General features: G+C 44.7%; 1 protein-coding gene across 2 annotated transcripts in view; it reads left to right on the top strand.

Annotated features, from left to right (window-relative positions):
* The first annotated feature begins 341 nt into the window (after nucleotides 1-341).
* The window catches only part of TDRP (testis development related protein), a 185,648-nt gene continuing 163,021 nt past the window's right edge, over nucleotides 342-22,968 (top strand). For both annotated transcript variants that reach the window (XM_089679538.1, XM_089679539.1), the window contains exon 1: nucleotides 342-716. The gene's annotated coding sequence lies outside the window, so the exon portion shown is untranslated. The remainder of the gene's footprint in view (nucleotides 717-22,968) is intronic.

A 22,968-nucleotide genomic window follows, 5' to 3' on the forward strand; every position in this document is an offset into this window, starting at 1 on the left:
CAATGAAGGGTTGAGTATCATGTGGTCTCTGCCAAATGGATAAGATCGAGGTTCAGGTAAATGAATAATTATTCATACATCTTTCCTTAAATAATTATATTTATTACTACATATTGTTTTATCTAAGAGTAAAACATTTTGGAGCTGAAATAGTTTAATTCAACATCAGTGTCTTTTTGCAACACTTTCCCTTTAACATAATAACCATTCAAATGGCACACATCCCACCCTTATATTAATCTATCAATGCCATGTGGCTTTTCATCTTTGTAGATGAGCTGAGGGAAGTGGTGATTAGATGTATTTAACCTCCTTTTGAGCACTTAGCCTGCAGATGCTCTAAACATCAGGCCTCTGCAGTTCCACAGCTGTAGCAGTGTGTAAAGGATGAGATTGCAGTCTGTCTGTTAGCTGCAGGATGGGCTGAGCTGTAACAGCACTAACAGACCCGTAATTAATGGTCTCCATACATGAGCTGCCGTGTTTCATGGTATGAATTAATTATTATCCTTATTGCTGGATTTCTCAGAAATATGTCATCCTGCTGCGAAGAGGAGCTATGAGTTTAAGGTGATCAGCAGATCGTTCATTATCCTGCACATTTCTGGTACTGCATCACATTTTATCTCCTTGGATGAAGGTGTACCTTGGATCAAGAACAGAGACATTGCACTGGATCTAAAGTTCCAAATCTCATATCTGATTCTTGAAAGACTGTAAGTATATATTTCTGATTCATCTGCAATTTACCCCCACTCAAGCTTGACTTTATTAAAAGTTTAAGCTGTGATATAAGCATGTTTTGGTACCTTTAGCAGAATGCATTGGAAATAAAGGCTATATGTATTAGGACATGTGGGATAAGTATTTGGCTGAGGCATACATGATAACATTGACCTTGGCCTCAGAGATTTGCAGGGTAGTTTTACAGGAATGCAGAGCTCGAATAAAAGCCTGGACTCACAAGCATTTCTGGGTCAGGATTAAATCAATCAGGAGCAGCTTCAGCAGTACATTTATTTACAACTAACCCTTGTCAAATTCTGATTCCATAGATCTGCGGTTTAAAATGAGAGCTCATGAATTTATCATTTTTTTACTGTTTAAAAGTTGTTTCTTTTATTAGGTCTTATATAAATGGATATAGAGGAACATAACACTGTAGAAAAATAACTGAGTTTGAAATTTTGATTTCCAGAAAATTAGACTGGATTCTCATTTGTATATTTCAAACGTGACCACATACAGTATACCCATAACAAACTAGCCAGAAGAACCTAGGCTACTTAAAGGAGATGTGGGAGCAATGAAAAAATCTGATTTACCAATTATTTGACATAGAACAGCCCATTAATGCTTTGCCAGATGAATACGCAACATGCCCACCCAATAGTAAACTGCTGAAAAGTGGTCCAAAGAAACACTTACTAGTGTATTCATTGGAATTGTGAAGCTCCACAATCCTAACTCTGCCTAGCATGGGCAAACCAATGGCAATAGGGCTATAATCATATCAAGCAGATAGTATTAACAACTCGATGCTAATTAGAGGCAATATGTACAATGTATGTAATATGGATGTATTCACAGCATAACATGGTTAGCTGGAGCCTTCCCTCAGGCCTTTGCCCCAGGGAAAGAGATGTCATTGGGTTACCCCAAGAAAGACCTGTCATACCTTGCATTGTAAAGGCTGGCTGTACAAAGAATTTAAAAAGAGTGTAAACATACCCCTAAAGGAAGCACTTAGGATAGGTTTCTCTGGGACCACAGAAGTTCTCATATTCATGATTGACCTCTACATGTAAATCATTGACTGCCAGAGTTGCTGGGTATAAATACACATTTCTATCACATAATGTAACTCTGGGCAGTCTAGTGGGTTTAAAAATTTCCCTGATGTCTATGCATGCCCATAAAAATAATCTTAGCAAACAATTATTGTGTCCTCGCTTCTGATTGTAGAGAGGAGAAGACCAGCTTTGATCCTCAACAGTAATAAGTTTGAGACCTGAAATTCCATAATTGTCCACTTTCTTGGTGTTTCTGACTGGGTGGCAAAAGCTTTATGTTTTTTGAAGTAGAATTAAATCCAAAACTGTTTTTTCACTGTGGATGGAGTAAAGGAGAGTTATAACACCTGTGTCCCACTGTGGAGATTTGCCCTCACTTCCCATCTCATCCCATAGCCACAACAGGAAGGAAGAGGAAATCCTCTAAAAAGGGTTCTGATTACCCCATCAGGGTTATCAGAACTAGTGCCCCTATTGAAAATGTCCCCTTTACAGTTTTGCCCTTAGCTGTACTTTAAGCCTCTTGAGCAGAGGTGTTATAATGTTTCTGTAATTTTTATCTCCTTTTATTTTGTTGCTTGCATGTCATTTGAAACACTTTGTAAATTTTGTAAGTATTCATATCTTTTTGAGACAGTGGAGTTAATTTACTAAATAAATAGAGCATGTTCACTTTCAAAGTGAATTTTTACTTATCTTAGTGAATGAGTAATAACAAATTGAAAATTCACTTTGCAAAGAGTACCCATTTACCAAGGAAATAATCCCCCCCCCCAAAAAAAATCAACCAAACAGGATTTTTAAAGCCAGATCATTCATGAAACTAAGTAAGTATTCTCTCCTTGCAAGGTGAATATACTGTAAGTCAGGGTCAAGCTGGGTACACACTATAAGACAATCAGAAGGAAAATTCTGTTTTTGGAACGATCATTTGATTTTCGTATAGTATGTACACAACTTTCAACATCTGTTTCAGACTTTCTAAAAGAAAATTTCTGAAAGGATAAACTCCAAACTTTTTCTCGTATGTGAACAGAACTAACAATTTTGGTTTAATGTGTACTGTTTTTTGTACAAGAAAAGTCAGATCCAAAAGACTGCGCACTATCAAATACAATAAGCTACAATCATTTTCGTGTCAATGATTCTACGCCAAGCAAAAAAAAGCCTTTGTCGTTACCGTTTTTCGAACAATTTGTGCCATCCTCAGGTTTGACTTGCTGCGAAACATCGAGGAAAACCAGAACAATCGTTCACCCGATTTTCTTATTGTGTGTACCCAGCTTCACTATATGTAAAATTTATTTTGTATGTGTCAGCATTAACTCTCATGGTGTAAGGGACTGGTTTAGCGATCTTTTTCACTGCAAATAAATCATCAAGTGTGTTTGCACAAGTCTGTTATCTGCTGAAGATTAAAGTATTCTGAATAGTCAAAATGGTAAGCCTCGAAACTCGTAATTCACGAGTGTTGACAGGCTTTTGTGGTAGTGTTCTGGCAAAATTGTAATAATTGCAAGACAAGTAGAGTATATAATGAGCTTCCCAATAGAAAGTGCGTGGGCCGCCCAATCTTCAGTGACCTCTGGTCACCCAGCAGGATCCAAAGTCGTTCTCACACTCCTAAAGTGCTAGTAAACTTGTTTTTGTGTTTCTTACCTAGAGGTAAGCTTATTTAGGAGATATTCCATCAAGCAGCAGCTTGTGATGTCACTGGCGCATGTGCTCTGAAGGACCGGCATACCCTTCCTTCATACCATGTGCAGTAGTGACATCATTGTGGCTCAGCCAGTCAGACAGCTGGAGCCCGTGAACCCAGAAGGAAGACTGGGTAAAGATGGAAGCCCTATCAGTAGTGACAGCGCACAGCTAGAGGGCTTCGTATTAAAGGTAGGTTTTTCATAATGTGCTATTATGCAATACATACTAACAGATTATGATTAGAGATGAGCGAAGTATTCAAAAATTCGATTCGGCTGATTCGGCGAATTCGCGGAATAAATTCGATTCGAGTCGAATATATTCGCTGCGAATTTAACTTATAAAAAGGGTGTTTCTAGGCTTCAGAGAGCCTTTATATTAGTGCAGAACACTGTACCTTTAATTTAAATGCCCTTGGAGTCTGCTGGGGAAGAGAAATAATACTGTCAGTCAGTATGACATGCAGATGAGTGCCGTCGATCTTAGAATCACCGCACACTTCACTCATTTGGGCAGTCACGGGGCCAAAACCAGAGTGTGGAGCCACAGTGTGGCGGTGGAGGCAGCAGCAATGGGAGGCCATACAGCACCCTATGACAAAATGGAACCCACCAGCAGTGTGAGGAGACCTGAAAGTGGCACATGGCAGAGTGTGGCGATGGAGACAGCAGCAATGGGAGGCCGTACAGGGACCCATGAGACACTCTGGACCTGGCAGCAGCATGAGGAGGCGGTACAGGGGCCCATGACAGATTACGGGCCTGGCAGCAGCATGAGGAGTCGGTACGGGGGCCCATGGCAGATTACGGGCCTGGCACCAGCAATGGGAGGCCCGTAATCTGCCAGCACCCTATGACAAAATGGAACCCACCAGCAGTGTGAGGAGACCTGAAAGTGGCACATGGGAGAGTGTGGCGATGGAGACAGCAGCAATGGGAGGCCGTACAGGGACCCATGAGACACTCTGGACCTGGCAGCAGCATGAGGAGGCGGTACGGGGGCCCATGGCAGATTACGGGCCTGGCAGCAGCAATGGGAGGCCCGTAATCTGCCAGCACCCTATGACAAAATGGAACCCACCAGCAGTGTGAGGAGACCTGAAAGTGGCACATGGCAGAGTGTGGCGATGGAGACAGCAGCAATGGGAGGCCGTACAGGGACCCATGAGACACTCTGGACCTGGCAGCAGTATGAGGAGGCGGTACGGGGGCCCATGGCAGATTACGAGCCTGGCAGCAGCAATGGGAGGCCCGTAATCTGCCAGCACCCTATGACAAAATGGAACCCACCAGCAGTGTGAGGAGACCTGAAAGTGGCACATGGCAGAGTGTGGCGATGGAGACAGCAGCAATGGGAGGCCGTACAGGGACCCATGAGACACTCTGGACCTGGCAGCAGCAAGAGGAGGCGGTACAGGGGCCCATGGCAGAGTGGCGAAGCGTAAGCAGCTTAAATTGAAGGCCATACAGAGGCCTATGTTAAAAATAATAACATGTTTGGGGCATGATTCATGGCGGATTTAGTCAGTTGTGTCAGGAACTGGTGGTTTGAAATCCAGACTAATCCACGCCTGATTCATTTTCACAAACGTGAGTCTCTCCACACTTTGGGTGGACAGTCGTGTCCTCCGCGGAGTTACAATACCTCCTGCCGCACTAAACACGCGCTCCGATGCCACGCTACTGGCCGGGCATGACAGCCTTTCAAGGGCAAATTCAGCTAGTTGGGGCCAAAGGTCAAGTTTCGTTGCCCAGTAGTCAAGGGGATTTTCTACCTCGGTTGGCAGGGTGCTGTCCAAGTAGGCCCAAGCCTGTTGTTTGAGGTCCTGCTCCAGGTCCACCTGATGCTGCTGCTGCTGCGGCTGGTTAGTAGTTTCCTCACTGCGCTGGTGAAGAAAGCTACTCATCATCGACTGCAGACTGAGGCAGCCGCTGCTGGTGGAGCTGCCACTGCTCCTACCACCCCACCCCTCCCCTCCCCTGCTGCCATGGCAGCGGAACGCGAGCGCACAGGGCCCACAGTGTCTGAGGATGGACGTTGGCGCAGAAAGGCAGAGACCAACTGACTACATAGGTGGTTTTTATAGTACGTTATTTTGGCCTCCCTCTCAGCAGGTGTGAAAAAGGCCACCATTTTTGAACGGTAGCGAGGGTCCAACAAGGTGGACAGCCAAAAGTCATCCCTCTGTCTGATGGTTATTATTCGGCTGTCGCTACGCAAGCAACCGAGCATGCTATGGGCCATTTGTGCCAAGGAATGCGAGGGACTCCCTGCCTCCATCTCCACAGCATACTGCCACGGTGCGTCTGGGTCCTCTGTCTCCTCCTCCTCCTCTACCAGATGCTCCTGCTCCTCCACTCCTGTCCGCTGAGTGGAAAAACCACCCATTTCACTCAATAATTCCTGAGCACCAATGTCCTCCTCTACCTCCTCCTCTTCTTCCTGTCCTGCCCCCACAGGGGTCATGTGGCGTTGAGATCTGTGCGCCACGTCTACCGCACCCTGACCAGCCATTGTTAACAGCATTTGTTCCAGGACGTGCAACAGAGGAATGACGTCGTTCATCCCATAGTCCTGCCGACTCACGAATAGCGTGGCCTCCTTAAAGGGCCTGAGCAAGCGGCAGGTGTCACGCATGAGCTGCCAATGGCTGACATCTAAGTTACACAGGGGAGTACCTTTATCCGCTTGTAACATCAGGAAATCGGTGATGGCCTTTCGCTGTTCGTAAAGGCGGTCTAACATATGTAGGGTTGAATTCCACCTTGTTGCAACGTCACAGCATGAGGAGTCGGTACGGGGGACCATGGCAGATTACGGGCCTGGCAGCAGCAATGGGAGGCCCGTAATCTGCCAGCACCCTATGACAAAATGGAACCCACCAGCAGTGTGAGGAGACCTGAAAGTAGCACATGGCAGAGTGTGGCGATGGAGACAGCAGCAATGGGAGGCCATATAAAATATGGAAAAAAAGTGAGCGCACTCCAGTGAGCGACAAGTGCACAAAAAGGAACTACAAGCCCTTCCAACCAAAATAAAACAATATAAGTGCAGCGCTACAAACAATATTCAAATGACAAAAGGTGTAAACGATTGTCAGATGTAGGAATGTTGAAGATGATAGACAGTTCAGTGCAGGGGGAATCACAGGGCATATAGGTGTAATCCAATCCCAGGAATAGATAAATTGCCTGCTTACCAGAAGCGCAATTTAAATGCGCATGTACAGATTGCATGTAGCCGGAATCCCATGTAGGCGCTGCTTTCTAGTACCCAGATGGTCCGTCGGTGGTGGGACGATGCTGGCCTGGTCGGAACACACTGCACCTTGGATCCACACAGAGAGCCTAAAAATTGCTGGGGCTGAGGTATGGGAACTCAGTACCAGGTGCAAGGAGTAAAAATACTCATAGTGTAGTATGTTTTAAAATTATTTATTCAAAACGTAAAGCCATATAAATTTACAAAAACGCATGCCTGCAGCCTGTAGCCAGTAAATGCAGCTTCAAAAAAGATGATCCTATACACTGACCAGTAAAAACCATGGGTGGGCCGCCGGATCTCCTGACCCGGCGGCGTAACGTCAAGGCGTGCAAAGGCTCCTCCTAGACGCGTTTCGTGTCAATACACGTCCACTGTAGGGGTGATGCCATGCATGCCTGACGTCTAATTGCCTCTTTATATGTTTAAAAATCGCGCCAAACCGCAATAGCGCCGCCTCGCTGACAATTGGCGCTACTGCGCATGCGCGGGCGCCATTTTCCTGAAGTTTGGGAACCTTAAAGATGGCCGCCACGTGTCCCACTGCGCATGCGCGAACGGTCCGGTCGCCATTTTCTCGGTTGGATATAAACATCCAGCCGATCACCAGTGCGCCTGCGCGAACCGGGACGGCCGCCATTTTCCTGTAGATATTCAAATGCTAAGGAGGGGACTGGAGCCAGAATGACTGATTCACCGCTGCAAGGAAAACAGTCAGGCGACAGTCCCATAGATATTTAAAAGCTGTATACCTTACAGGAGGGACTGCATAGATATACTCTTGGTTATTGGGGCATAAAGGATGATAAATATATGCCTCACAGGAGGGACTGTATATATATATTCTCCGTTTATTGGGACATAAAAAAAGGGGGAGGGGTCAGGATTTTATAATTCCTTGTAACCCATGGTGATATGACACATGTGCATGAAACACGGGCGCCCATCTAGCAGAGATCCACTATACGTACATATATGTATCCCTAAAACTAATAAGAATAAAGTAAATCATATAAGGTGTAAACCCAAAAAAATGTATATATAAAAAACGAAATAATAAAATATCAAAATAATAAAATATTCCATGGTCCTTAAATTAAAAAATATAACATTCATATAAAATGTATACATCATAAAGATGATAATTATGATGCGTCTACTGACATAACGCACCAGAATTACCCCCTTGGGCCCACTGGAATAAATGCGGATCCATAAGTACATAAAAAATATCAAAACATCAGAAACCTCAATTACAAAGGAAGAAGATATAAAAAGGAGCATCTACAAGATGTTATAATTGATACATCAACACATATAAACACATGTAGAGGAAGTGAATATTTAAAAAAACTTCCTTAGGAAGTGACCTAAAACAGGATATATGTTACAACTGCCCAGATACAGTAGAGTGACCAGAATTACACTAAACACACTCATAAAAAAACACATATTGAGAACCGTTGTGTAAATATAGGGGGCTATATGAACTGCCAACCACTAAATTGTCATATGTGAGGTCAGTCCATATACGGGCTTCAGCTGTTATCAATGAAGCAATTTAGGTCCAGTTCTACGTTGTGACCTAACGGTGTCATAGATTTCATCTCAAAGATCCATTTAGTCTCGAGACGCGAGACTTCCCTACTTCTATTTGAACCCCTCCAGTGGTGTTGTACAACATCAATACCTGTAAACCTAAGGGTAGAGGGATCCCTGTGATGATGGTCCCTGTAATGCTTAGATAGGGAGTGCTCACGAAAACCCCTTTTGATATTATAGACGTGATCGCGAAGGCGGTCACGAAGTCGCCTCGTAGTCCTTCCAATGTATTGCTTCTGGCACGGGCACTCCAGAAGATACACTACATATCGTGAATTACAGGAAATGAACGTGTTTATTTCATAATCTTTCCCAGTTGTAGTGGAAGCGAAAGATTCAACTTTCCTCTTAGATCTATTACCATACTTGCATATTTGGCAATTCTTACAGGGAAAGAAACCCCTCAGATTACCAAAGAATTTAGGATGTGTGGGTGGATCCAGTATATTGGGGGCAATGGTGTTACAAAGTGATGGGGCCCTTTTAAAAATAATTTCCGGATTTGTAGGTAAGCACTTAGAGAGAATGGGGTCCGCTCTGAGTACTTCCCAATTTTTGGTCACAATGTGGCGTATTGTCTTATGCTGAATAGAGTAAGGGGTGATGAAAGGACAGAACAGATCTTTCTTTGGATTAGGTGGTCCTAAGAGCATAAACTGTCTATCCAGTTTGGCTACCCTGTCAATTTCCTGATCTAGGGTTTCCGCCGTGTAGCCTTTATCCAAAAACCTTTGCCTTAGGATCTTTACTTTTTCATGATAGGTCCCGATTTCCGTACAGTTACGCCTTATCCTCATAAATTGACTTTTAGGGATGCTATTTAGCCACTGCGGATGGTGGCAACTATCAATCGGGATATAGCTGTTCCTATCAGATGTTTTAAAGTAAGCTTCGGTGCTACAATGTCCTCCTTTGTTAAAGAAGGTAATGTCCAGAAAATTCACACTATTAATACTGTACTCATACGAGAACCTGATGTTAAGATCGTTGTTGTTAAGTGTGCCAAAGAAGTTAATGAGAGAAGTTTCCTCCCCCTGCCATAGGAGGAGGACATCATCTATGTATCTCCTATAGAATAGCAATTCGGGCCAATCTCTAGAGTAGATGATGTCCTCCTCCCACCTTGCCATAAACAGGTTAGCCAGGCTCGGGGCGAATTTAGCGCCCATTGCTACCCCCCTGGTCTGTAGATAGAAATGATTGCCAAACCAGAAGTAGTTGCTTCTCATTGCGAAATTCAAAAGACTCAAAATGAAGGTTTTATGTGTGGCGGAAACATTACTAGCCAGATTAAGATAATAGTCTGCAGCTGACATGCCATCATCATGGTTGATGTTACTATACAGCGATGCAACATCAGCTGTCACCAGGAAAGTTGTCAACTCAGGATTCCAATTTAAGGTACTAACTTCATTCAATACTTGTTTAGTATCTTTAATATAAGCTGGAGTAGCAAGGACCAGAGGTTGTAAAAAATAATCAATGTACTGTCCAACTTTAGAACAGAGTGACCCGATGCCACTGATAATAGGTCTACCGGGGGGGGTGTGTGGCATTTTTGTGTACTTTAGGCAAATAATAGAAAACAGGAAGCTTAGGTGCCTTAGGACATAGAAAATCTTTCTCCTTGTTATTAATTACATGGAGTTCATGTCCCTGTTTAATAAGATTCTTTAGGGTTCGTTTAAAAGCAATAACAGGGTCCTTAGGGAGTATGATGTAAGTATCCTTGTCACCAAGTATGTTTAAGGCCTCAGCTACATAGTCTTTTTTATTTAAGACGACTATTCCCCCTCCTTTATCCGCAGGCCTGATAACAAGATCCTTATTATCCAGGAGTGATTTCAGACCTATACCAAAATCCTTAGGTTTACAGGGGTGCTTAACTCTGATATTCTCTAGGTCCTTAATCATTAATTCTTTAAACACATTGATGTAAGACTGTTTATGTGGTGGAGGATTGAAAAGGGAAGCATTACGGAGGTTAGAGTAATGAGGGTTAATAGTTAAGTTATTAGAGGCTGTGACTTTACTAAGAAAATGTCTTTTAATTGACAATTTTCTTGCAAATTTGTGTATGTCTATATAGGCCTGAAATTTGTTGAATTTAGTCTTAGGAACATATTTCAAACCCTTATCCAAGACAGCCAATTCCTCTTTAGTAAGGGATATATTGCTCAGATTATATATACCCTGACCGCTTACGTTTTCCTTTTCTTTGGGTCTGTTGACCCTCTTTCCTCCCCTGCGTCCTCTGCTCTTACACTTCTTTTCCGTGTATGACCGCCCCCTAAAAAATGCATCTCTGACTGGGGGTCATGATAATGGTTAGGGTGGTGGTTCGAATTCCTTATATCGTTACGATAATTGTCGCGTCCCTTATTATAATTATTATTATTACCTTTAGTAGTATTCATATTGGGTCCTCTCCTCTGTTGATTACCGTGTACTTGCCCTTTAGAGTGAGAATTGTGATGTTGGGGTGATCTCTGCGTGCCTCCCGGTCCCTCTTGATAATAACCACTATTGGGGTAGTGCATTGGTTTAAAATTTTGTTGTTGGTAATAATAGACCTCCTGCCTGGGAGATGCTGGGGCTCTTTGCATACCCCCAGGTCTGTTCTGATAGTAGTCATTATCACCACTAGGATAATGCATTGGTGTGGAGTTCTGATATCCATAATAGTGGGCCCCCTGCTCAGGGTAAGTTCTCCTGGGTTGGGATGGGTGCCATCTCATATCCCTTGACCCAATGTCAGCCTCCTCCATATCATATAGGGGTTCAAACCTATTCTGGACAGGGATCGATGGATACTGATTCTGGTGATGTTTTTTAGGTGGTCTAGATTTAGAGTGGCTATCATGCCTACTCTGAGAAAAATTATGCGATGCTATGGGGCGCCTTGGGGTGCCCGGAAGAGGGTCCTGAGCAGAATCCACTTTAGGGAACTGCCATTTGAAAACCAGATTTTCTTGGTAATCTTTGGTATCCCTAGAATATTTCTTCCGTTTCTTATTTTTCTGTGTGCGTTCCACACTTTCCAGATACAATTGTAATTTATTCGATTCTGCAATGTACTCAGGTGTGCCTTTATATGGGGTGAGTTGTTCCCTCACTTTATTGATTTCAATATCCAAGTGGGCTAATTTTCTCTTTTTTCTGGTGATAAGAAATTTTAATAAATCTAAGCCCATATTATTGAAAAAGTGGTACCACTCCTGTTCGTTATTAATGTCACCTGTTTCGGGTGGAACCTCCCATCTCAGTGACCTAGGGACCATATTCTCCTTGATGTATCTCTCTAAAAGGGATATGTCCCATAATGTCCTAATCTCAGATGAGGCGATATTCTGCAAATGCAAAAATATACCACTAATGTCATCAGTATCAGTGTCTGCAGTGAAAGTGTCGTCTGGTATATTAGGTCTTTTAAGCTTAAGCTCGAAGATATCCATAATGTATGAAAATAAAAAATAGAATGCTGCTCAACCAAATAGTAGTAAATCAGACTATATAAAATATGGAAAAAAAGTGAGCGCACTCCAGTGAGCGACAAGTGCACAAAAAGGAACTACAAGCCCTTCCAACCAAAATAAAACAATATAAGTGCAGCGCTACAAACAATATTCAAATGACAAAAGGTGTAAACGATTGTCAGATGTAGGAATGTTGAAGATGATAGACAGTTCAGTGCAGGGGGAATCACAGGGCATATAGGTGTAATCCAATCCCAGGAATAGATAAATTGCCTGCTTACCAGAAGCGCAATTTAAATGCGCATGTACAGATTGCATGTAGCCGGAATCCCATGTAGGCGCTGCTTTCTAGTACCCAGATGGTCCGTCGGTGGTGGGACGATGCTGGCCTGGTCGGAACACACTGCACCTTGGATCCACACAGAGAGCCTAAAAATTGCTGGGGCTGAGGTATGGGAACTCAGTACCAGGTGCAAGGAGTAAAAATACTCATAGTGTAGTATGTTTTAAAATTATTTATTCAAAACGTAAAGCCATATAAATTTACAAAAACGCATGCCTGCAGCCTGTAGCCAGTAAATGCAGCTTCAAAAAAGATGATCCTATACACTGACCAGTAAAAACCATGGGTGGGCCGCCGGATCTCCTGACCCGGCGGCGTAACGTCAAGGCGTGCAAAGGCTCCTCCTAGACGCGTTTCGTGTCAATACACGTCCACTGTAGGGGTGATGCCATGCATGCCTGACGTCTAATTGCCTCTTTATATGTTTAAAAATCGCGCCAAACCGCAATAGCGCCGCCTCGCTGACAATCGGCGCTACTGCGCATGCGCGGGCGCCATTTTCCTGAAGTTTGGGAACCTTAAAGATGGCCGCCACGTGTCCCACTGCGCATGCGCGAACGGTCCGGTCGCCATTTTCTCGGTTGGATATAAACATCCAGCCGATCACCAGTGCGCCTGCGCGAACCGGGACGGCCGCCATTTTCCTGTAGATATTCAAATGCTAAGGAGGGGACTGGAGCCAGAATGAATGATTCACCGCTGCAAGGAAAACAGTCAGGCGACAGTCCCATAGATATTTAAAAGCTGTATACCTTACAGGAGGGACTGCATAGATATACTCTTGGTTATTGCCCCAATAGTTCCTTTTTGTGCACTTGTCGCTCACTGGAGTGCGCTCACTTTTTTTCCATATTTTATATAGTCTGATTTACTACTATTTGGTTGAGCAGCATTCTATTTTTTATTTTCATACATTATGGATATCTTCGAGCTTAGGCTTAAAAGACCTAATATACCAGACGACACTTTCACTGCAGACACTGATACTGATGACATTAGTGGTATATTTTTGCATTTGCAGAATATCGCCTCATCTGAGATTAGGACATTATGGGACATATCCCTTTTAGAGAGATACATCAAGGAGAATATGGTCCCTAGGTCACTGAGATGGGAGGTTCCACCCGAAACAGGTGACATTAATAACGAACAGGAGTGGTACCACTTTTTCAATAATATGGGCTTAGATTTATTAAAATTTCTTATCACCAGAAAAAAGAGAAAATTAGCCCACTTGGATATTGAAATCAATAAAGTGAGGGAACAACTCACCCCATATAAAGGCACACCTGAGTACATTGCAGAATCGAATAAATTACAATTGTATCTGGAAAGTGTGGAACGCACACAGAAAAATAAGAAACGGAAGAAATATTCTAGGGATACCAAAGATTACCAAGAAAATCTGGTTTTCAAATGGCAGTTCCCTAAAGTGGATTCTGCTCAGGACCCTCTTCCGGGCACCCCAAGGCGCCCCATAGCATCGCATAATTTTTCTCAGAGTAGGCATGATAGCCACTCTAAATCTAGACCACCTAAAAAACATCACCAGAATCAGTATCCATCGATCCCTGTCCAGAATAGGTTTGAACCCCTATATGATATGGAGGAGGCTGACATTGGGTCAAGGGATATGAGATGGCACCCATCCCAACCCAGGAGAACTTACCCTGAGCAGGGGGCCCACTATTATGGATATCAGAACTCCACACCAATGCATTATCCTAGTGGTGATAATGACTACTATCAGAACAGACCTGGGGGTATGCAAAGAGCCCCAGCATCTCCCAGGCAGGAGGTCTATTATTACCAACAACAAAATTTTAAACCAATGCACTACCCCAATAGTGGTTATTATCAAGAGGGACCGGGAGGCACGCAGAGATCACCCCAACATCACAATTCTCACTCTAAAGGGCAAGTACACGGTAATCAACAGAGGAGAGGACCCAATATGAATACTACTAAAGGTAATAATAATAATTATAATAAAGGACGCGACAATTATCGTAACGATATAAGGAATTCGAACCACCACCCTAACCATTATCATGACCCCCAGTCAGAGATGCATTTTTTAGGGGGCGGTCATACACGGAAAAGAAGTGTAAGAGCAGAGGACGCAGGGGAGGAAAGAGGGTCAACAGACCCAAAGAAAAGGAAAACGTAAGCGGTCAGGGTATATATAATCTGAGCAATATATCCCTTACTAAAGAGGAATTGGCTGTCTTGGATAAGGGTTTGAAATATGTTCCTAAGACTAAATTCAACAAATTTCAGGCCTATATAGACATACACAAATTTGCAAGAAAATTGTCAATTAAAAGACATTTTCTTAGTAAAGTCACAGCCTCTAATAACTTAACTATTAACCCTCATTACTCTAACCTCCGTAATGCTTCCCTTTTCAATCCTCCACCACATAAACAGTCTTACATCAATGTGTTTAAAGAATTAATGATTAAGGACCTAGAGAATATCAGAGTTAAGCACCCCTGTAAACCTAAGGATTTTGGTATAGGTCTGAAGTCACTCCTGGATAATAAGGATCTTGTTATCAGGCCTGCGGATAAAGGAGGGGGAATAGTCGTCTTAAATAAAAAAGACTATGTAGCTGAGGCCTTAAACATACTTGGTGACAAGGATACTTACATCATACTCCCTAAGGACCCTGTTATTGCTTTTAAACGAACCCTAAAGAATCTTATTAAACAGGGACATGAACTCCATGTAATTAATAACAAGGAGAAAGATTTTCTATGTCCTAAGGCACCTAAGCTTCCTGTTTTCTATTATTTGCCTAAAGTACACAAAAATGCCACACACCCCCCCGGTAGACCTATTATCAGTGGCATCGGGTCACTCTGTTCTAAAGTTGGACAGTACATTGATTATTTTTTACAACCTCTGGTCCTTGCTACTCCAGCTTATATTAAAGATACTAAACAAGTATTGAATGAAGTTAGTACCTTAAATTGGAATCCTGAGTTGACAACTTTCCTGGTGACAGCTGATGTTGCATCGCTGTATAGTAACATCAACCATGATGATGGCATGTCAGCTGCAGACTATTATCTTAATCTGGCTAGTAATGTTTCCGCCACACATAAAACCTTCATTTTGAGTCTTTTGAATTTCGCAATGAGAAGCAACTACTTCTGGTTTGGCAATCATTTCTATCTACAGACCAGGGGGGTAGCAATGGGCGCTAAATTCGCCCCGAGCCTGGCTAACCTGTTTATGGCAAGGTGGGAGGAGGACATCATCTACTCTAGAGATTGGCCCGAATTGCTATTCTATAGGAGATACATAGATGATGTCCTCCTCCTATGGCAGGGGGAGGAAACTTCTCTCATTAACTTCTTTGGCACACTTAACAACAACGATCTTAACATCAGGTTCTCGTATGAGTACAGTATTAATAGTGTGAATTTTCTGGACATTACCTTCTTTAACAAAGGAGGACATTGTAGCACCGAAGCTTACTTTAAAACATCTGATAGGAACAGCTATATCCCGATTGATAGTTGCCACCATCCGCAGTGGCTAAATAGCATCCCTAAAAGTCAATTTATGAGGATAAGGCGTAACTGTACGGAAATCGGGACCTATCATGAAAAAGTAAAGATCCTAAGGCAAAGGTTTTTGGATAAAGGCTACACGGCGGAAACCCTAGATCAGGAAATTGACAGGGTAGCCAAACTGGATAGACAGTTTATGCTCTTAGGACCACCTAATCCAAAGAAAGATCTGTTCTGTCCTTTCATCACCCCTTACTCTATTCAGCATAAGACAATACGCCACATTGTGACCAAAAATTGGGAAGTACTCAGAGCGGACCCCATTCTCTCTAAGTGCTTACCTACAAATCCGGAAATTATTTTTAAAAGGGCCCCATCACTTCGTAACACCATTGCCCCCAATATACTGGATCCACCCACACATCCTAAATTCTTTGGTAATCTGAGGGGTTTCTTTCCCTGTAAGAATTGCCAAATATGCAAGTATGGTAATAGATCTAAGAGGAAAGTTGAATCTTTCGCTTCCACTACAACTGGGAAAGATTATGAAATAAACACGTTCATTTCCTGTAATTCACGATATGTAGTGTATCTTCTGGAGTGCCCGTGCCAGAAGCAATACATTGGAAGGACTACGAGGCGACTTCGTGACCGCCTTCGCGATCACGTCTATAATATCAAAAGGGGTTTTCGTGAGCACTCCCTATCTAAGCATTACAGGGACCATCATCACAGGGATCCCTCTACCCTTAGGTTTACAGGTATTGATGTTGTACAACACCACTGGAGGGGTTCAAATAGAAGTAGGGAAGTCTCGCGTCTCGAGACTAAATGGATCTTTGAGATGAAATCTATGACACCGTTAGGTCACAACGTAGAACTGGACCTAAATTGCTTCATTGATAACAGCTGAAGCCCGTATATGGACTGACCTCACATATGACAATTTAGTGGTTGGCAGTTCATATAGCCCCCTATATTTACACAACGGTTCTCAATATGTGTTTTTTTATGAGTGTGTTTAGTGTAATTCTGGTCACTCTACTGTATCTGGGCAGTTGTAACATATATCCTGTTTTAGGTCACTTCCTAAGGAAGTTTTTTTAAATATTCACTTCCTCTACATGTGTTTATATGTGTTGATGTATCAATTATAACATCTTGTAGATGCTCCTTTTTATATCTTCTTCCTTTGTAATTGAGGTTTCTGATGTTTTGATATTTTTTATGTACTTATGGATCCGCATTTATTCCAGTGGGCCCAAGGGGGTAATTCTGGTGCGTTATGTCAGTAGACGCATCATAATTATCATCTTTATGATGTATACATTTTATATGAATGTTATATTTTTTAATTTAAGGACCATGGAATATTTTATTATTTTGATATTTTATTATTTCGTTTTTTATATATACATTTTTTTGGGTTTACACCTTATATGATTTACTTTATTCTTATTAGTTTTAGGGATACATATATGTACGTATAGTGGATCTCTGCTAGATGGGCGCCCGTGTTTCATGCACATGTGTCATATCACCATGGGTTACAAGGAATTATAAAATCCTGACCCCTCCCCCTTTTTTTATGTCCCAATAAACGGAGAATATATATATACAGTCCCTCCTGTGAGGCATATATTTATCATCCTTTATGCCCCAATAACCAAGAGTATATCTATGCAGTCCCTCCTGTAAGGTATACAGCTTTTAAATATCTATGGGACTGTCGCCTGACTGTTTTCCTTGCAGCGGTGAATCAGTCATTCTGGCTCCAGTCCCCTCCTTAGCATTTGAATATCTACAGGAAAATGGCGGCCGTCCCGGTTCGCGCAGGCGCACTGGTGATCGGCTGGATGTTTATATCCAACCGAGAAAATGGCGACCGGACCGTTCGCGCATGCGCAGTGGGACACACGGCGGCCATCTTTAAGGTTCCCAAACTTCAGGAAAATGGCGCCCGCGCATGCGCAGTAGCGCCGATTGTCAGCGAGGCGGCGCTATTGCGGTTTGGCGCGATTTTTAAACATATAAAGAGGCAATTAGACGTCAGGCATGCATGGCATCACCCCTACAGTGGACGTGTATTGACACGAAACGCGTCTAGGAGGAGCCTTTGCACGCCTTGACGTTACGCCGCCGGGTCAGGAGATCCGGCGGCCCACCCATGGTTTTTACTGGTCAGTGTATAGGATCATCTTTTTTGAAGCTGCATTTACTGGCTACAGGCTGCAGGCATGCGTTTTTGTAAATTTATATGGCTTTACGTTTTGAATAAATAATTTTAAAACATACTACACTATGAGTATTTTTACTCCTTGCACCTGGTACTGAGTTCCCATACCTCAGCCCCAGCAATTTTTAGGCTCTCTGTGTGGATCCAAGGTGCAGTGTGTTCCGACCAGGCCAGCATCGTCCCACCACCGACGGACCATCTGGGTACTAGAAAGCAGCGCCTACATGGGATTCCGGCTACATGCAATCTGTACATGCGCATTTAAATTGCGCTTCTGGTAAACAGGCAATTTATCTATTCCTGGGATTGGATTACACCTATATGCCCTGTGATTCCCCCTGCACTGAACTGTCTATCATCTTCAACATTCCTACATCCGACAATCGTTTACACCTTTTGTCATTTGAATATTGTTTGTAGCGCTGCACTTATATTATAGCAATGGGAGGCCGTACAGGGACCCATGACACACTCTGGACCTGGCAGCAGCATGAGGAGGCGGTACAGGGGCCCATGACAGATTACGGGCCTGGCAGCAGCATGAGGAGTCGGTACGGGGGCCCATGGCAGATTACGGGCCTGGCACCAGCAATGGGAGGCCCGTAATCTGCCAGCACCCTATGACAAAATGGAACCCACCAGCAGTGTGAGGAGACCTGAAAGTGGCACATGGCAGAGTGTGGCGATGGAGACAGCAGCAATGGGAGGCCGTACAGGGACCCATGACAGATTACGGGCCTGGCAGCAGCATGAGGAGGCGGTACAGGGGCCCATGGCAGATTACGGGCCTGGCAGCAGCAATGGGAGGCCCGTAATCTGCCAGCACCCTATGACAAAATGGAACCCACCAGCAGTGTGAGGAGACCTGAAAGTGGCACATGGCAGAGTGTGGCGATGGAGACAGCAGCAATGGGAGGCCGTACAGGGACCCATGACAGATTACGGGCCTGGCAGCAGCATGAGGAGGCGGTACAGGGGCCCATGGCAGATTACGGGCCTGGCAGCAGCAATGGGAGGCCCGTAATCTGCCAGCACCCTATGACAAAATGGAACCCACCAGCAGTGTGAGGAGACCTGAAAGTGGCACATGGCAGAGTGTGGCGATGGAGACAGCAGCAATGGGAGGCCGTACAGGGACCCATGACAGATTACGGGCCTGGCAGCAGCATGAGGAGGCGGTACAGGGGCCCATGACAGATTACCAGCCTGGCAGCAGCAATGGGAGGCCTGTAATCTGCCAGCACCCTATGACAAAATGGAACCCACCAGCAGTGTGAGGAGACCTGAAAGTGGCACATGGCAGAGTGTGGCGATGGAGACAGCAGCAATGGGAGGCCGTACAGGGACCCATGAGACACTCTGGACCTGGCAGCAGCATGAGGAGGCGGTACAGGGGCCCATGACAGATTACGGGCCTGGCAGCAGCAATGGGAGTCCCGTAATCTGCCAGCACCCTATGACAAAATGGAACCCACCAGCAGTGTGAGGAGACCTGAAAGTGGCACATGGCAGAGTGTGGCGATGGAGACAGCAGCAATGAGAGGCCGTACAGGGACCCATGACACACTCTGGACCTGGCAGCAGCATGAGGAGGCGGTACAGGGGCCCATGACAGATTACGGGCCTGGCAGCAGCATGAGGAGTCGGTACGGGGACCCATGACAGATTACGGGCCTGGCAGCAGCAATGGGAGGCCCGTAATCTGCCAGTACCCTATGACAAAATGGAACCCACCAGCAGTGTGAGGAGACCTGAAAGTGGCACATGGCAGAGTGTGGCGATGGAGACAGCAGCAATGGGAGGCCGTACAGGGACCCATGACAGATTACGGGCCTGGCAGCAGCATGAGGAGGCGGTACAGGGGCCCATGGCTGATTACGGGCCTGGCAGCAGCAATGGGAGGCCCGTAATCTGCCAGCACCCTATGACAAAATGGAACCCACCAGCAGTGTGAGGAGACCTGAAAGTGGCACATGGCAGAGTGTGGCGATGGAGACAGCAGCAATGGGAGGCCGTACAGGGACCCATGACAGATTACAAACCTGGCAGCAGCAATGGGAGGCCCGTAATCTGCCAGCACCCTATGACAAAATGGAACCCACCAGCAGTGTGAGGAGACCTGAAAGTGGCACATGGCAGAGTGTGGCGATGGAGACAGCAGCAATGGGAGGCCGTACAGGGACCCATGAGACACTCTGGACCTGGCAGCAGCATGAGGAGGCAGTACAGGGGCCCATGACAGATTACGGGCCTGGCAGCAGCATGAGGAGTCGGTACGGGGGCCCATGACAGATTACGGGCCTGGCAGCAGCAATGGGAGGCCCGTAATCTGCCAGCACCCTATGACAAAATGGAACCCACCAGCAGTGTGAGGAGACCTGAAAGTGGCACATGGCAGAGTGTGGTGATGGAGACAGCAGCAATGGGAGGCCGTACAGGGACCCATGAGACACTCTGGACCTGGCAGCAGCATGAGGAGGCGGTACGGGGGCCCATGGCAGATTACGGGCCTGGCAGATGACGACGAGGCTGCCAAGTGCGATCAGCCTCATCATCATCAATTAGGGTCTCCGCCTCACTACTAGCCCCCTCGGCTGCGTGTGGGTCAGGAGACAGACCTGTCTCTAGACCGGCTACCGAGCCACTCTCCTCGCCAGTACTTCTTCGCCTGGCTGCTGAAGAGGCGGATGTCTCCCCCCGTTCCTGACCACCCTCTGTTAGCTCTTCCTCACTGTACAGTGGGGCTGAGCCCACAGCATGCGATACTTCGCTTGGTGAGGGAACACCAAAGGACAGGGGCAGGTAGAGGACACGTGATTTCAGTGGGCTTGCTCCCGGGCCATGCCAACTAACGGTTGTGTCTGACGTACCCACCGACCGTTGGCTGTAGGTGTCAGAGGTGACCTGGGAAGAGGAAGACGACCGAGCCAACCAATCGATGACGGCAGGGTTGTCGGTGGAGACACGACCGCTGGATGACACCGGGAGCACTGGCCTCTGGCTGCGACTAGTGCTGCCTCGACCCCTTCCTCTGCTGCCACATCTGCTCGCTCCTGAAACATTGCCTCCTCTGCCACTCCTCTGCGTGTTGTCTGACATACTCTTTAATTCAACGATTCTGTGTCCCTGAGTAACAATTCTGTGTCCCTCAGTAACAATTCTGTGTCCCTCAGTAACAATTCTGTGTCCCTCAGTAACAATTCTGTGTCCCTCAGTAACGATTCTGTGTCCCTCAGTAACAATTCTGTGTCCCTGAGTAACAATTCTGTGTCCCTGAGTGACAATTCTGTGTCTGTCCCTGAGTAACAATTCTGTGTCCCTGAGTAACAATTCTGTGTCCCTGAGTAACAATTCTGTGTCCCTGAGTAACAATTCTGTGTCTGTCCCTGAGTAACAATTCTGTGTCCCTGAGTAACAATTCTGTGTCCCTGATTAACAATTCTGTGTCTGTCCCTGAGTAACAATTCTGTGTCCCTGAGTAACAATTCTGTGTCCCTGAGTAACAATTCTGTGTCCCTGAGTAACAATTCTGTGTCCCTCAGGAACAATTCTGTGTCCCTCAGGAACAATTCTGTGTCCCTCAGGAACAATTCTGTGTCCCTGAGTAACAATTCTGTGTCCCTCAGTAACAATTCTGTGTCTGTCCCTGAGTAACAATTCTGTGTCCCTCAGTAACAATTCTGTGTCCCTGAGTAACAATTCTGTGTCCCTGAGTAACAATTCTGTGTCTGTCCCTGAGTAACAATTCTGTGTCCCTGAGTAACAATTCTGTGTCCCTGAGTAACAATTCTGTGTCCCTCAGTAACAATTCTGTGTCCCTGAGTAACAATTCTGTGTCCCTCAGTAACAATTCTGTGTCCCTCAGTAACAATTCTGTGTCTGTCCCTGAGTAACAATTCTGTGTCCCTGAGTAACAATTCTGTGTCCCTCAGTAACAATTCTGTGTCCCTCAGTAACAATTCTGTGTCTGTCCCTGAGTAACAATTCTGTGTCCCTCAGTAACAATTCTGTGTCCCTCAGTAACAATTCTGTGTCCCTCAGTAACAATTCTGTGTCCCTCAGTAACAATTCTGTGTCTGTCCCTGAGTAACAATTCTGTGTCCCTGAGTAACAATTCTGTCCCTGAGTAACAATTCTGTGTCCCTGAGTAACAATTCTGTGTCCCTCAGTAACAATTCTGTGTCCCTCAGTAACAATTCTGTGTCCCTGTTCGATTCGTGCATCCGAAGTTGGCTAATTTTCGGATTCGGCGCGAATCGAATATTTCCCAATATTCGAAACGAATTCCACTTCGCCATGTTCGATTCGCTCATCTCTAATTATGATATTGCCTTGCAGGGGGTAAACTTTTTTTTTTTTAAGCTTTACTACCTCTTTAAGCCTAGAAATTTTAGTTTGGAAAGTCTGAATTGGATGTCAAAATTTGTGTACCCACTATATGAAAATTGAAGAAGTAGTCCTCGTACAGAATTTTTCTTACGCTTTTCTCATAGTGTGTAGCCCACTTTAAGGGCTTGGGGATAATGGGATGAGAAACCCTGTCTCCATGACATCACTGATCTAATAAGGAAGTAGCACTTCCATATTAGGCCAGTAACCTAACACATGCCCCAAGTGAATGCAGGTTTCCTGTTGGCAGATGGAGAATGCCAGTATGTGAATATAGAAGTGAACTAATACGTTGTAAGTCGTCCTTCACCAACCCCAATTAGGAGGGAATCAGCTAGATTCTAACTCACATAAGTTAACATGTAGGAAATAAAAAATGTAGTTGATACCTTTCTATACTAAATATAATTTGGTGTGTACTGTATATTTCCAAAATTATTCAGTTTTTCTTCTTGAGGCATGCTGTAAACCCTAATCACAATGTTTATTAGAAACAATGTAACATGTACTTTGTAGTCAGAAAAAAAACTCCCATTCAGTAGAACATTGGTACACCTTTGGCTATGATAACAGACTTTATGAAACTCCAGTAATGCCCTTGCATGAAAGACAGCCACATAGATATGGATATGTCACACAACTGTGG

The sequence above is a fragment of the Staurois parvus genome, unplaced genomic scaffold (genome assembly GCF_062004578.1).
Source record: "Staurois parvus isolate SC_StPar_1 unplaced genomic scaffold, SC_StPar_1.0 ptg000226l, whole genome shotgun sequence".
Lineage (NCBI taxonomy): Eukaryota > Metazoa > Chordata > Amphibia > Anura > Ranidae > Staurois > Staurois parvus.